Genomic DNA, 15,329 nt, shown 5'->3' on the forward strand with positions numbered 1-15,329 from the left:
TTCACAATATCAACTTTTTATAATTTTTACTTTTACAGAATTATAGATATTTAGCATATAAAATGTGCTTTGAGATGCGTAATTTTCTCCTTGATGCAATATTAATAGAACGGAGGAAGTAGTTTAATTTAGAATAGTCATATGAATTCGGGAATAATCATCTGCTATTGTTGATTTTTTTTTTAAGAAGCCATTGTTGTATGTTGAAGCTTGATGAGCATGATTTTAGGTTGAAAATTAATTAAAATAATAATAAAGATAAACAAAATCTTACTAATTTTCATTTTTTTAGGGGCGTGATTTGAGGTAGGGGAGTTTTAATTATGTTAATAAATATATTTTTTTTTGAAGAAAATAAAATCAAAAAATATAATAATTAAGGACTGAATCTTTTCCATATATTAAAAAAAAAATTTGTTTTTAAAAAAAAAAAAAATAAATAAAAAATTCGTTTGTTTATTTAGAAAATTATAACCAATGAGAAAATCATGGACTAAAAGATTCCTAATTGTGATACAAGATAACCTCATAAATGTAATAATAATTTTAAGAATACTAAAGATTCCTCATATCTGATAACATTTTTTTTTTTTTGAGGAAATTGAAAAAAAAAAAAAAAAATTGACTATTGTATTGACAAAGAGCAATAACAGTACAAAAACCACTAACGTCCCTAAACTTAGGCAAACAGTTTTTATTATTATAGATAAATAATAATATGTTATGAAAATATCTATTGTGGATGACTATTATTCCATATACTATCTAGAATATTCTAGAGTTGGGTATTTGATCTTATTCGTTGATGGAACCCTAGGCAATGTACATCTATATATATCCCGTACTAGATGGAATATGAAATACAACGTAACAATCTTCTCTCTTCTCTCTATATTTTCTCTTCCATATTTAACACGTTATCAGCAGCATAGCCATAAAAAAAAAAAAAAAAAAAAAAAAAAAAAAGAAGGTACGCATATATTGCAATGTTTTTGATGCAATATGTTATCATCTTCCTAACTTGTATTGATTTTTTTTTTTATGAGTGAATATATTGATACAATTTGCCTAACTTCGTATGAGACAAATAATAAGTTCGTTCCATGTCAATTATTCTCTCTAATCTTCTACTTGTATAGTAATATTTATAATATCGTAGATGCTTGATCGTCGCAATTTTACTATTATTATCTTATGTATAGCTATGTATTATTTTAGCTTGACTATATTTTACGAATGCGTAAAAGATAAATGTTGCGAGTATAGGAGTACATGTATAATGTTGTTAATTTGGCTAATAACATTTAATATATACTTTTGGATGCTATTTATATATACTTATCTTTTAATATTATTTTGTATAGTGAAAAATGTCGAACCTTGCGAAGCTTGAATTTGTGGCCCTTGATATTACCGGAAAGAATTATTTATCATGGGTGTTAGATGCTGAAATACACCTAGATGCTAAAGGGCTTGGTGAAACAATCAAAGAGGCTAATGAGACAACACCTCAAGATAAGGCTAAGGCCATGATATTCCTTCGCCATCACCTCCATGAAGGACTTAAAAATGAATATTTAACTGTGAAACACCCACAAATCCTTTGTAGTAATCCAAAGGAAAGGTATGACCACCAAAAAACAGTAATACTCCCTAAAGCTCGTTATGAATGGTTGAATTTGAGATTGCAAGATTTTAAATCTGTTAGTGAATATAACTCAGCTATGTTTAAAATAACTTCTCAATTGAAATTATGTGGAGAAAATATTACTGATGCAGAAATGCTTGAAAAGACATACTCCACTTTCCATGCTAATAATATTGTTCTGCAGACACAATATAGAGAAAAAGGATTTGAAAAATATTCTGAATTAATATCCTGTCTTCTTGTGGCTGAGCAAAATAACGAGTTGTTAATGAAAAATCATGAATTACGCCCTACTGGCTCTACTCCATTCCCTGAAGCGAATGCGACAACCCATAACGGGAAAGAAACTAAAAACAGAGACCATTCCAGCAGTAATGGTCGAGGTAGAGGTCGCGGTCGTGGCCAATGGCGCGGCCGGGGTCGTGGGCGTGGATATGGTAGAGGTCGTGGAGGTCATTTCACAAACTCACATTCCCACCAGAAGTGGGAACGTAGGGATGATAAAGAGAAAAGTGATACCAATATATGTTATCGTTGTGGAGCAAAAGGTCATTGGTCTCGGGTTTGTAGAACTCCAAAGCATCTTGTTGAACTTTACCAAGAATTATTGAAGAAAGGAAAGAAAGTTGAGGCAAACCTTGTTCTTGAAGATGGTGAAGGTGATTTTGATTTTGGCAATGCCAATCAATTTGATGTTTCTAATTTCCTTACTTCCCCGGAAGAGAATAATTTTGATTTTGGCAGTACAACTCATTTAGAAGTTGCTGATTTCTTCACTGCCCCAGAAGGGAATAATTAAAATTATATTGTTTTGTGTCAGTTTTAAGTATTAGACTTATGTTTGCTTATTGTAGTAATTTGCTTAAGTTTATTTCTTTTGTTGTAATAAGGACTTTTGCTTTATAAATTTATGAACTATTTAAGTGTTTTTATTGATTTATTTATTTTATCATTTTTATTTTTATGCTTAATATTTTGACATGTATTTTATTTCATGAAGAACATGGATATTACTCAAGTTCAATTTGCTATGAATGGTGAAGAATTATGTCTTGCTGACAGTGCAACTACTCATACAATACTTAAAAATAAAAAATATTTCTCTCATTTGATGATGAAAAGGATTAATGTGAGTACCATATCGGGTAGTACAAATATCATTGAGGGCTCCGGAAGAGCCACTATAAAATTGCCTTGGGGAACTGAAATTAAAATAATTGATGCTTTATACTCCCCATTGTCTCAAAGAAATTTGTTAAGTTTTAAGGATATTCGCAACAATGGTTATCATATTGAGACAATCAATGAAGAAAATAATGAATTCCTTCAAATCACAAATATAACTCAAGGCTCAAAACATGTTTTGGAGAAACTACCTACATTCTCTAGTAGTTTGTACTACACAAAAATCAATGCTATTGAAGCTCATGCTATAGTAAACCAGAAGTTTACTGATAATTTTGTTGTTTGGCATGACCGGTTAGGCCATCCCGGTTCAATAATGATGCGAAAAATAATTACGAATTCATGTGGACATTCTTTGAAGGGCCAGCAGATTCTACATAATAATTTTTCATGTGCTGCTTGCTCAGAAGGTAAGTTGATTATTCGTCCATCACTAGCTAAAATTAATTTTGAATCAATTAGTTTTCTGGAACGTATACAAGGAGATATTTGTGGGCCCATACATCCCCCATGTGGACCATTTAGATATTTTATGGTTTTAATTGATGCATCAACTAGATGGTCATATGTGTCTTTGTTATCAACTCGTAACCTGGCGTTTGCGAGATTACTTGCCCAATTGATTAAGTTACGGGCACATTTTCCAGATACTCCTATTAAGACTATTCGGCTTGACAATGCTGGTGAATTTTCATCTCAATCTTTTAATGATTATTGCATGTCCATTGGGATAAATGTTGAACATCCTATAGCACATGTTCATACACAAAACGGTCTGGCAGAGTCATTAATAAAACGTATTCAGTTAATTGCTAGACCATTGCTTATGAAATCCAATCTCCCAAATTCTGCTTGGGGACATGCTATATTACATGCAGCAGCACTAATTCGCATTAGGCCAACAAGTTATCACAAGTTCTCCCCATTACAATTGGTTTATGGTCAGGAACCAAATATTTCCCATCTAAGAATTTTTGGATGTGCGGTTTATGTCCCAATAGCTCCACCACAACGCTCTAAGATAGGTCCTCAAAGGAGGTTGGGGATATATGTTGGGTTTGAATCCCCGTCAAGAATTAAATATCTTGAGCCTACAACAGGGGATTTATTTACGGCTCGTTTTTCAGATTGTCATTTTAACGAGTCACTTTTCCCAACATTAGGGGGAGAAAAGAGAGAGCTGGAAAAGGAAATTAAATGGAATGAATTATCATTATCCTATCTTGATCCTCGAACTAAACAATGTGAACTGGAAGTTCAAAAGATAATTCATTTACAAAGTTTAGCGAATCAATTGCCAGACTCGTTTGCTGACCCAAAAAGAGTGACCAAGTCACATATTCCAGCTGTAAATGCTCTATTTAAAATAGATGTCCCGGAAGGACAAAATAAATTTGCTAATGGGTCTAAACCACGTCAGAAACGTAGAAGACCAATAGGTTCCAAAGATAAGAATCCTCGGAAAAGAAAAGGAGCGTTGATTGATAATGGTCAAATTGAAGAAACAATTTCCGAAGGATCTCCAGAAGAGACTTTAAACATGATACAAGAAGAAATTCAGGTACCTGATAATGAAGAAATTTCAATAAATTATATGATGTCTAGAATTACATGGAACCGAAATCAAATCAACGTCGATGATGTTTTTGCATGCAATGTAGCATTAGATGTTATGGATAATAATGAGGATCATGAACCAAAATCCATTGAAGAATGTAGACAAAGAAATGATTGGCCAAAATGGAAAGAAGCAATTGAAGCAGAATTAAAATCTCTTGGAAAAAGAGAAGTATTCGGACCTGTAGTCCGTACACCTGAAGGTGTAAAGCCAGTGGGATATAAATGGGTCTTTGTGCGAAAGAGAAATGAAAAGGGTGAAGTTGTAAGATATAAGGCACGCTTAGTTGCACAAGGATTCTCACAAAGACCTGGTATTGATTATGAGGAGACATATTCTCCTGTGGTGGATGCAACTACTTTTAGATTTTTGATTAGTCTGGCAATAAGAGAAGGACTTGACTTACGTTTGATGGAGGTAGTCATAGCTTATTTATATGGCCCACTGGATAATGACATTTACATGAAGCTCCCAGAAGGATTCAAGCTGCCAGAAGCAGCAAAATCTAGTTCTCGAGAACATTTCTGTATTAAATTGAACAAATCTCTTTATGGATTGAAAAAATCTGGGCGAATGTGGTATAACCGTCTAAGTGAGTATTTGTTGAAAGAAGGTTATAAGAATGATCCTATTAGCCCATGTATTTTTATAAAGAAATTTGGATCGGGATTTGTTATAATTGCAGTGTATGTTGATGATTTGAATGTCATTGGAACTCCTGAAGAGATTTCAGTGACTGTCAATTATTTAAAGAAAGAGTTCGAAATGAAAGATCTAGGAAAGACAAAATTCTGCTTAGGGTTACAAATAGAGCACCTAGAGAATGGAGTCCTTGTGCATCAATCAACATACATAGAAAAGGTTCTTAAAAGATTTTCTATGGATACAACATATCCATTGAGCAACCCTATGGTTGTAAGATCACTTGAAGTAGAGAAAGATCCATTCCGACCTCGGGAAAATGATGAAGAAATTCTTGGTCCTGAAGTACCGTATCTTAGTGCAATTGGAGCGCTAATGTATCTTGCAAGTCATACACGACCCGACATATCATTTTCAGTTAATTTATTAGCAAGGTTTAGTTCATGTCCAACCCAAAGGCATTGGAATAGGATTAAACATTTACTTCGTTACCTTCAAGGTACGAAAGATATGGGTTTACTTTTCCCAAAGTTGTCCAAAGAAAATTTGATTGGTTTTGCAGATGCAGGTTATTTATCTGATCCTCATAATGGTCGGTCACAAACTGGATATGTGTTCACATATGGTAGTACTGCCATTTCTTGGCGTTCCATGAAACAAACCATTGCAGCTACCTCTTCCAATCATTCTGAGATTTTAGCAATTCACGAGGCTAGTCGTGAATGTGTATGGTTAAGGTCGATAGTTCAACATATAAAACAAGGTTGTGGTTTATCATCTGGGAAAGAGGCACCAACAACTTTATATGAGGATAACGCAGCTTGCATTGCTCAACTTAAGGAAGGATACATCAAAGGCGATAGAACAAAGCACATCTTATCCAAAATTTTCTTCACTCATGATCTTCAAAAGAATGGAGATATAAATGTATTGCAGATTCGTTCAAGTGAGAATTTAGCTGACTTATTTACTAAGGCTCTTCCGACAACAACATTCAAAAAGTTAGCTTACGGCATTGGATTGCGTCGTTTTAAAGATCTCAAGTGATGTAGTCATGAGGGGGAGTTAATGCGCGCTGCACTCTTTTTCCCTTAACCATGGTTTTTTCCCACTGGGTTTTCCTGGTAAGGTTTTTAACGAGGCAGCATCTTATGCGCATTATAGTGTATTATTTTGTACGGGTTTTATGGTAAATGTTAGTTATTGTTTTATCCAATAAATAGTCATCCAAGGGGGAGTGTTATGAAAATATCTATTGTGGATGACTATTATCCCATGTACTATCTAGAATACTCTAGAGTTGGGTATTTGATCTTATCCGTTGATGGAACCCTAGGCAATGTACATCTATATATATCCCGTACTAGATGGAATATGAAATACAACGTAACAATCTTCTCTCTTCTTTCTATATTTTCTCTTCCATATTTAACATAATATTATTTATTGTATTGACAAACCGTCAAACAGCTATAACAATTCAACACCCACTAATTATTACGTAATACAAAGGAATTTTTTTTTTTTTTTGTTTTTTTTTAAGGAAAAGCTCTTAAAGATTAATTAGTGTTTGTTTAAAGCTGTTTTTTTTCTTAAAAAAAATAAATTAAATTAACAACAAATAAAAGCATGAATGATAGAATTGAAGATTGGTTTCGGAAAAAAAAAAAAAAAAAAAAACAGAATTGAAGATAAAATAGAATATTTTGATAGCCATTTATCATTGCCTATCTAATTTATCTTCAATACTCCTTCAAAATAAAAAATAAAAAATAAACCTAAAGCATCATACTTATCTTGATAAGATTATGATTATTTTTAAAAAAATTAGTACTCCCTCCGTCCCTAAATTACATTCCTCCTTTCTATTTTTGGTATTCTAAAATTACATTCATCCTTTATATTTTTGGTAAGTTTTTTTTAGTAAATCAACTCTCTTTTTTTGTTTTATATTTAATGCTTTCTCATTCATCCTTACCTAATCTCACTCATAATCCTTGTGCCAAATTACAATGAATATGATTGGTTAAAAATTTTCAATTAGGAGTATTTGATTGGTCCTTTTTTTTTTGCAAAGGATTGATGACATGTCATGAGTAATAACTAATGTATCTTTGTACTTCCCATAGCATTATCTAATCATTGTTATTTATCTTACTCATTCCTCCTTAATTCCCGTGTAAATTTCCAAAGAGTAATGTAATTTAGGGACGGAGGGAGTAGCGTAGGTTTTTACAGTACTAGTATAGTTACTTTTTTTCTTTTTTTTTTTTTTTTATAAATAATACCTTTATTTGATTAATGATTATTGCAACTTTGTTAATTAATTCGTTTCTTTAATGTTTATATGGTGGATTTGTTGTTTATATAGATGTTCTTGTAATTTTATTACGATATGTTTAATTTGGGTGACATTGTCACATACCTAATACATGTTTTAGATACGCAATAATATTTGTTGTCTATTTAGAAATGCATAACAATTAGTTGGAATAATTAATCCATTTATGTGCATCTACTCCTTATTAGATCATCAAAGTGTCATATATATATATATATATATTTTTTTTTAAAAAAAAAAAAAAAACTTAGCTTGTTTATTGGGTGGTCCTATATCATGGGTGGGTATCCACACCTTGTTAGGGTATGATGAAATTAAGAGGGTTTGATCTTAAATTGCATTTTTGTCATTTTTCAACAATATGACACCTGACCTTGTTAAATTAAATTATTGTTAAATACAATGGTAGTAATGATTTAATGTTCAAATGTTCTTATCAGTTTATTACCAACAGTGTTCTTAGCCAAAAAATGTGTATACATATTACTCCCTCTGTCACTTATTTACATGCCTATTTTCTCTTTATTATGTGAGTAATAAATATTATAATTAGACATGTAAATAAGAGACGGAGGGAGTATATAACAAAAATATATAATTAGATCGTCCCAAACTCCTAAACAATAATTATAAGCAGTCCCAAAAAAAAAGGCTAATTAAGATTAAATTGTCTTTGATCAAAAAAATTCAGAAAATAACCATTAAAAAAGCAGCAATTTTTCAGTGTGGCAGGGGTTACTTGTATGTGTTGCTTATTCAGGGGTTACTTGTATGGATTACTTATTCAAGGGTTGTCTACTCAGTCGCTTAGCATAATTTCCGTGTTAGAACCCCTGACGGATCGAGTAACCCTAAAATAAATAACCCCTAATATTTACTCTTAACCAAACAAGCTAAGTAACCCCAGAATAAGTAACCCCTGCCTAAACAACTAACCCCTACAAGTAACCCCTAATCGAATGAGTAACCCCCTACAAGTAATCATTGACCAAATGAGTAACCCCTGACCAAACAAGTACTGGTAACTTTTGATAGTTTTCATATGAATATATATTTTTTTTTATTTTACCATTTTTTCTTACGGGTAACTTTCCGTTTTCATTTGTTCTTTTGTTTATCTTACCAATTGTGCTTAATGCCTTTGGAGATAAAGAAAATATCTACTTTTTTTTTCACATCTCATCTCACCACACAACCCACATAAAATTATATAGTAATATCAAAAAATTAAAAATAGGCACCTAATTTTTACTTACTACTTCATTTTATATGAATAATAAAAGGAATGATTAAAAAATAAAGGGTTAGAGAATTGTCTGATATGATTATAATAACCTTAAAATATTCTAGGACTCTATAATATTTATTTAAGACTGCCTAATTTGATTGTAACGACTTTCAAATATTTTTAATTGGGACTCTATAATATAATACTTAATTGGGACAGTCTATGTTGGTTGTAAAATAATACTCCCTCCGTTTTTAAATACTTGCTCCACTTTCCATTTGCGGCCGCTTTTAAATACTTGCTCCATTTCCTAATTTGGAAAGCTTTTACAATATTTAATTAATTTGTCTCATCTAGTGGACCCAACATATATTCTTTCTCCTCCAATTCTCTCCACTACTTTTGCCTTTTACATTTTTTTATTCTTCTACCAACCCCACTACCTCCATATTTTATTACTTTTTTCAATTTCTCCTAAAACTCCGCACATGGAGAAATGGAGCAACCGAGCAAGTATTTAAAAACGGTGGGAGTAAGTAATATAATAACTACCCTGGCACTACATTAACATAATACTTAATGAGACTGCCTAATTTGATTGTAATAATCAGAACTGACTAATTTGATTATATTATAATAATCTTAAAATATTTTATTTTGGGATTCTATCATACTTAATTGAAATTGCCTAATATGATTGAAACAACTTTCATCAAATAATATATTTTGTATTGGGAATCTATAATACTTAATTGGGACTGCCCAATTTGATTGTAATAAGCTGATAACATTTGAATATTCTTCATTATTGGGAGATTTAAGATTCAATAATACTTAATTGAGACTCCCTAATATGATTGGAATAACCTTCAAATAATATATTTTTTATTGGGATTCTATAATACTTAATTGGGACTGCCTAATTTGGTTGTAATAACTTTCAAATATTCTTGATTGAGACTACATAACACTTATTAGGACGGTCTAATTTAATTATAATAATCAGTTCATATATACTATATTGGGACTCTATAATATTTAATTAGGACTACCTAATTTCATTGTAATAATAACCTTTAAATATCTCAATTGAGGCTACATACATACTACATATTGGAAGTTTGGAACTACTCTTAATTGAGACTACATAACACTTATTAGGTCTGCCTAATTTAATTAAAATAACCATCACATATATGTTATATTGGGACTCTATAATAATTAATTGGGACTACCTAATTTCATTGTAATAGTAACCTTTAAAATATCTTAATTGAGGCTACATACAAACTACATATTGGAACTACTTAACTTAATTATTATGCATGTATATAACATGTAAACTAATAAATAATGATTACCAAGACTGAAGTATTATCTTCAACTTTCCGTAATATGAACTTAAATAAAATTATCTAAAACTAATATACATTCATGCACCTAATATGAAAACATTCACACACAAAATAAATAAATAAATAAATAAAATAAAATAAAATAATAAGATAAAATAAAAAAAACTTGAAAAGTAGAATTAAGACTTTAGGTGTTAAATATTTAGTATGTAAGACTCAATTACAACATGAAGAATACAAATATTAGCTTAAAAAAAAGATATGAAAATATTTTTAAAGATTTAATTTTTTTAAAATAAATGATTAGTTGTACGGTGTAAAAAAATACTGTCAATTAAAATCGATGACATAAAAATATTTTAAAACAAATTTTTTGTCCACTCTATAAAAACATCTATAAATAAACTAAAGGAACAACCGTTGACATCATATTGTCCACGTGGCAGCTTTATAAGAAAAATTTTCCCGCCTAAATAAAAATCTGACGTCATTATATTTTCTTTGGTTTCAAATTTCAAATTTAATTTCTCCTCCTCTCAATTTATCTATACTCTTTTAATTTATTTATTTTTCTTCTATCACCAACTATTGGTATCTAATACATCTTTCCCTTATACTTCATTCGAACAAATTACTTTGATGTATACATTTTTTCTATTTTCCTGTATATATTACAAGTTTAAAATCATTTTTTATTTGTTTAATTAAATTCGTATATTAAAAATCTAACTTTTATGTATGTGCTTAAATTTTCATATTTGGTTTGTTCTTCTTCAAAATTAATTTTATAAAATTAGCATTTACAACTAATGGTTATATCTCAATAATTTTTCTGATACGTAATAATACATAAAATATATATACTCTATATTTTCGTGCATCGCACGGGACTAATTTAGTTACCTAATACATAATGATCCTTGTTTAGATTAAAAAAGCCCTTATCATAGAATTATTTAGGTATCAAGAAAGTATATACTTTTAAATGTACGTGAATGTACGTAGTACACTAGTACGTAACAAATAACACAACTAGGCGATCCCAAACGACTAGTGGTTAGTCCCAAAATACAACGCCGCTAAAGATATGTTTGCTTTTAATCGAATGACAATTATTAAAATTCATACACGCAAGAATCCTAACAATATTGTCTATTAGTCCTATATTTTGCAACGAATTAGGGCTTGTTCTCATTGACTGAAATGAGCTGAACTGAACTGAACATAACTAAAATGAAATTTTTTTTTTAGTTAATTAGAACGATTGACAAAGATAAGAGTTGACCAAGACATAGATCACAGTGTATAAAATGTTTCTCATTTTGGGTATACCTAATTAAAATTTGGGCGTACCTAAAGTGGAGTGGTTCTATTCTTTTTTTTTTTTTTTTTAAGAAAATGCAGAAATTTAAGGTTATTTCAGATAATCACATTCGTTTTTAGCACACTTGACTAGATTTTTTGTCTACTCTATAAAATTATTACCAAATACATAATGATCCTTGTTTAGATTAAGAAAGCCCTTATCATAAATTTATTTAGGTATCAAGAAAGCATATACTTTTGAATGTATGTGAATGTGCGTAGTACACTAGTAAGTAACAAAGAACACAACTAGACGGTCCCAAACGACTAGTAGTTAGTCCCAAAATACAATGCCGCTAAAGATATGTTTGCTTTTAACCGAATGACAATTATTGAAATTCATACACGCAAGAATCCTAACAATTTTGTCTATTAGTCCTATATTTTGCAACGAATTAGGGCCTGTTCTCATTGACTGAAATCAGCTGAACTGAACTGATTAGAGATGAACTGAATTGAACTAAACAGAATTGAAATGAATATTTTATAAGAAAAGGAAATTAGGTGCTGAACTGAACTGAAAATAATTGTATGAGAACTAGTCCTTAACCTTGATTAGAAGAAAACTCACAGCCCTACAATGTTTTCACTTTTAGGCATCCCCAATTTATTTTTGGGAATACCCAAAATTCAAATTTTATTAGACAATCAGGACGTACGATTGACAAATATAAGACATGGTTAAAACATATACTTGAATGTATGTAGTATGCAACAATAATGAGCACAACTAGGCAATCCTAAAATAAAACGCTAAATATTGGTTTGCGTTTAATTAAAGGATTATTATCGAAATTCATACATGCAAGAATCCTAGCAAATTTGATTAGTCCTCTTTTTCTTAACGGAGGATTACTCTTGCATAGAAAAAACTCTCAGCCCCTATAGAGTTGATTTTTAGGTATCCCCAATTTAATTTTGGGCGTATCCAAAAGTTGATTTTTTTTGTTATTAAGAAAGATGGACTAAGATAAGCCTTGATTAAAACAACACAGTGTATAAAATGTCACGTGGCACTCTAAATTCTTATGAATTTTCCTGTTATTAAATATTAGTATAAATATAAAAATTTGAACTTGAACCGTCAAAACTAAAAATTTATGTATTTATAATCTATATATGCTATAACTGCTATGTACCACTAAAGCATCGTAATGCAAATACCACTAAAGTTAATTAAATTTTATTTTTTGTATATTTTAACTATTATTAAACTTTAGCTAAGATGGTGTATTGTTATCAATCTTTATTCCAAAAAAAAAAAAAAAAAAAAAAAATCTGGTGTATTAATTATTGATTTTATCAGAGGATCTTGGTTCAAATCTTATTTCCCACAATATATTTATGACACTTATGTAATTTTGCAACTTTAAAAAAAAATTCTATTTTTTATTGAAGCAATTTCAATTATATTGCCTTTTGAATTATGACATTTATTTTAAATAATTTTTCATTGATATTTTAAAATTGAAATTGAAAGCTAATTTATAAGTTCAAAATACAATAATTATACGCATGCAACTACTATAACAAGACCAGTCGTCACCTTACAACCAAAAGGTTGTGGGATCAAACCCATTAGAGGTAATTTGGGGTGGAGATTCCCTTCCCCCCCCCCCCTCCCCGCTCCCAATTTGTCTAGCCCGCTAACCTGGGTCGGGTTGGACCTGTGATAGGTTCCGGCCCGGTAGGGCCCTTCTCCTTACCGTAAAAATAACCATAACCTTTACATATGATGACCATTATATACTCTATGTACTTGGTATATATATATATAGTTGGAATTAGTTCAATGAGAAGGTTGCGACGGATTATGGCATGTTCACATTTACTGAGCTGAACTGATTGGAGCTGAACTGAACTGAATTGAATTAAGCTGAAATGTATATTTTATGAGAGAGGAAAATTAGGAGCTGAACTGAATTGAACTGATTGGAGCTGAACTGAACGGAACTGAACTGAAAATAAGTAAATATGAACAGGCCCTTAGTATACATAGTATACTATTTTTTTTTTTTACCAAATATGTAAATTGTTTCCATTTTTTAATGAATATGCAAATTGAATTTTCGAGTTAGCAAAAACAAAAAAAAAAACAATTAGAAAAATAATATAAATTAAATACCCAACTAATTTTTTTTTTAAATGAATACCAGTAACTACCCAACTAAAACCTTGGATTTAAAATAAATTTAAAATTGAAAAAAAAAGAAACAACGTATATTTTTTTGAATAGCCCGTCTTATGTGTGGTTAGTCACACCGTGTATCACTTATAAAAGAACAAAGTAACCCATATAACACTGACCCAGTAACCCCTGTAATAATGACTGAGTAACCCCTATTACACTAACCGAGTAACCCTATATCACAGACCAAGTAACCCCTTTAATACTGACTAAGTAGCCCCTATTACAATAACGAAGTAACCCCTGCCACACGGTGTCGCCAGCCACATATAAGAGTAAAAATTTATCAACGTTCATTAATAAAAAATCAGTTTTATATTTTTTAAAAATTTATCAACGTTCATTAATAAAAAAAAATCAGTTTTATTATTTTTTGAAGGTTCAAAAGATATTTTATTACAAATATTTTATATTAATAAAAGATATATTTTAAAGATATTTTATTTAATGATGGAAATATGCTCTTTAAGAATCATCAAAAGATTTAAAACCTTTTCTTTTTGCCACTAGGTAGAAGCTACACCTTTGGTTGTACGTTAATTTAGATGTAATCGTCAATGTATATATTATAGTGTTTATATTATAGTGTTACATGCTTTTATAATGATGTTTGTGTCTTTTATGCTATTATTCGTTTCCGATTATAGTGTTATTATTTATCACCAATTGCTTGATTATTTTATTAATCAAGCAATTGGTGATAAATATACGTTCATTAATATATATATATATAAAATCAGTTTAAATAAAAAATCAGTTTTTATCCACGTTCATTAATAAAAAAAATCAGTTTTATTATTTTTTTGGAAGAATAAATCAATTTTAATTATTCCGTATTTATCTTAAAAGAGTAAAAATTTCGTATTGTGTATTTATACAAATTTAAGAATTAATTGTGATATTTTATTTAACGATAAAAATATATTTTTCGAATTTGGAATTTATTTATTAACATAATTGTAACAACTAAATTTACTAAAATATCTTATAATATCTTAGATGACTTTTGAGTGGCTACAATATAATTGTGGCCATAATATAAAATCTGATCACAACCATTCATTTATGTTGACTTCCAAGGGCCTTCTTCCCAGGAGGTAATTTCTCCAAGGTCCATGTGCCATTAGATTCAAGGGCACGCATTTCTCTTCATGGCCATTTTCCACCCATGATCTTGCATTGCTTCTTTGAATGATCTTGGCTCCTTCCCACCTGTTATTGCTGCGACAAAATTTCGGTGTTTTGCAGAAAACTTATCACAACTAACATAATGTGCTATAGGATACGGCATACCTGAGGAAGGTGGCGCAATTGGATTAGGTAGATCGTTGGATGGACTATTTCGAGCCACATTAGTGTGTGTAACAAACCCTTTAAATCGAGTCGAGGGAATTTTAGTACGATGCCCACGCCCCATTAAATTGGGTACCGTGGCATCCTCGACTTCCCCCTCCCTGCTTGCTGCCGTGGCTTCGGTGGTGCTGGGCGGCGCACCTGCTGCCTGTGGCGGCGGCTCTGCCACAGGTGGTGGCTGCCCCCCATCACTTTCTTCAATGATTAGAAGATAATCCATATTTTCTTCCAAATTAATAGTAGTATTTAAGCCATCAGTGCTAACATCAATGTTTGTAATTTCAGCATCCAAATAGGGGTATACATCTTCAAAAAAACGTACATCACGAGAGACAAAGAATTCCCTTTTATCAATATCAAATAAATACCATCCCTTCTTCCCAAAAGGGTACCCAACAAAAATACA

Source organism: Chenopodium album, chromosome 23, assembly GCF_948465745.1.
Source record: "Chenopodium album chromosome 23, dcCheAlbu1.1, whole genome shotgun sequence".
NCBI classification, from domain to species: domain Eukaryota; kingdom Viridiplantae; phylum Streptophyta; class Magnoliopsida; order Caryophyllales; family Amaranthaceae; genus Chenopodium; species Chenopodium album.